We start from the raw sequence: 2,667 nt of genomic DNA, 5'->3' as shown, positions 1-2,667 counted from the left end.
AAGCACCACTCCAGGACTCTCTTTCACTCTCTTTATGTATACTGTTGTTGTTGTTAAGTGCCATCTAGTCAGTTCTGACTCATAGTGACCCTGTTTAACATTTCCTAGGAGCAGCTTGTGGGTTTGAACCACTGAACTGTGGTTCAAACAGACCTTGTGTTCCAGTGCATTATCCTTCAGTGCCACATCAGGACTTACATATCTATACATATGTTAAGAGCCATGCTGTAGTTTCCGATGTATATATACTTGTTAAGTGTTGTGGAGTTGGCTCCCAGTCACAACAACCTTGTATATGGTTTCTAAGGAGCAACTGGTGAGTTTGAACCACTGACCTTGAGCTTCAGAATGATGTTGTGGTCTAGTACTTATCCTACAGTGTCATTATGGAGTCCTGGTGTGGCATTGGAGGTTAATGAGCTGGACTGTAAAGTCGGTTTGAATTGCAAGGTCAGCGGTTCAAGCTTACCAGCTGCCCTTGGAAGTCCTGTACAGGGTCACTATGGATCGGAACTGGCTCGATGGCACTTAATAACAACAGCAACAGGACAAACTAATCAGAATGGAGTCATAGTTTTTGCTCTAGTTGGTTGGTACCTTGGATAGCTCCCAGCATGATGTTACCTCAGTGAAGTCCAATTCTCAGAGCATTCAGACTCTGTGGTGGAATTTGTCTTTTTCCAACCCATTCTCCCTCCCCCAGTGGATTCCTGAACATAAAGAGGCTTCGGTCAGCTTCACTTAGTAATTCATTCACCAACACTTTCTTGATATTACTTGGGGAATGCTATAGTGAAAGAGTTGTTGGTTTTGTTAGGCTGTTATTGTTGTAAATGCTGTTGAGTCCATTTTAACTCGTAGTGACCCTGTATAGAGTTTCCAAGGAGTGGCTGATGGGTTTGAACCATTGACTTGTGGTTAGAAGTCCAGTGCTTATCAATACCAGGACTCATAATGATCCTGTGTGACAGAATAACACTGCTCCATAAGGTTTTCTAGGCTATAATCTTACTGGAAGCCTTGGTGTTGCAATGATTAAGTGCTGGGCTGCTAACTGAAAGGTCAGTAGTTTGAACTGGTGATCTGCTCCTGTAAAATTTATAGCTTTGGAAACCCTACTCAGTCATATAGTGTTGTTATAAGTCAGAATTTACTCAACAGCATACAGCAACAACATAAAATCATTTAGGAGCAGATCTCCAGGTCTTCTTCCTGAAAAGCTACTGGATAGGTTCGAACCATCTATCTTTCAGTAAGTAGCCAATCAGTTAATCATTGCACCACCAAGGCTCATTAGTGAAAGGGTAGAGTGATAAATATGAGGACTTATGTTGTTGTTGTTAAGCACCCTTGAGTCAGTTCTAACTTATAGCAATCCTGTATAGGGTTTCCAAGGAGCTGCTGGTGAATTGGAACCACTGATCTTGTGGCTCAAACTGACTTTGCAATCCAGTGCATTATCCCACAGTGCCACACCGGGACACCATGAAGGCATACAGTCTAGTATAGATTCGTGATGAGGGTATTTTCTCCTCATCTCTTTCAACCCCTCCCCGCAACATACACATCATCCATTAGAAGAGTAGGGATGTCTTCTTAGCTTGAAATGGATTCTACAGAGATTTAAAGACACTAGGAGCTCTGGCAGACTTATAATAACATACTTTGAACAGTTAATCAGGAGTTTTACCAACAAGGATTAAGAGTATAAATTTAAATTAATTTCACAACATGGGGTATAATTGGTTTCTTTGGTACATTGCAATGGTGTTCAGTGAAATAGATCATACAATCATACAACTACTCTAGAGTAATTTAGAATTGTAAATAATTTCACAGAATTAGCTAGCCACATTTTTTTTTTTTTTTTTTAGTTTACAAACATATCTTATTATGTCTTTCTAATTGTTCATAAGGAAAATAAAAGTTCTATTCCTTTCCCTATGAGCAGGAATAATGAGATATAAAATATCTGGCTCATCTTTTTCCTGGGGAAATTTTTTGTCACTTTATTTTTTCCGTATGCAATTGTCCTGCCTCAAAATTCCCCCCCGAGACCATAAGTCAAGGAGGGATTATAAAAAATATATTACTTGTTAACCACAATGTGCAGACTTCAGACGCTCTCCTCTTTACATCATTACTAAGCCATATGTATGCTATTCATTAAGGATTTTATTCTATTCTGTAATATTACTGGCAGACTTTGTTTCCATTCCTTATCACATTTTAGAAGTAATATTCTTAAATAACTTTTATAGAGGGAAAAATAAACAGCAAAACCAGACTAAGAATAGAAATGATATTTTGGGAAAAATAGTAAGAAAAATCTGCATATTTTGAGTAGTTAAAAAAAAAATCCTATGTAGTTTTTGTTTTTAAATTTGGGGATTTTTCTATGATTGTTTTGTAGTTGTCGGGTGCCATCTAGTCAATTTTGACACATAACGACCTCAAATACAATAGAACGAAAACTGTCTAGTCCTGCACCAGCCTCACAATCATTGTTAAGCTTGAGACTATTGCTGTTGCCACTGTGCCAATCTATCTTGTTGGATGACTTCCGCATTTTTGCTGACCCTCTACTTTACCTAGCATGATGTCTTTCTCTAGGGAATGGTTCTTCCTGATAATATTTCCAAAGTATGAGAAACTCATCTTTCTCAC

This window comes from Chrysochloris asiatica, unplaced genomic scaffold (assembly GCF_000296735.1).
Source record: "Chrysochloris asiatica unplaced genomic scaffold, ChrAsi1.0 scaffold00233, whole genome shotgun sequence".
Classification (NCBI taxonomy): domain Eukaryota; kingdom Metazoa; phylum Chordata; class Mammalia; order Afrosoricida; family Chrysochloridae; genus Chrysochloris; species Chrysochloris asiatica.
Note: the sequence above shows the minus strand (reverse complement) of the source record.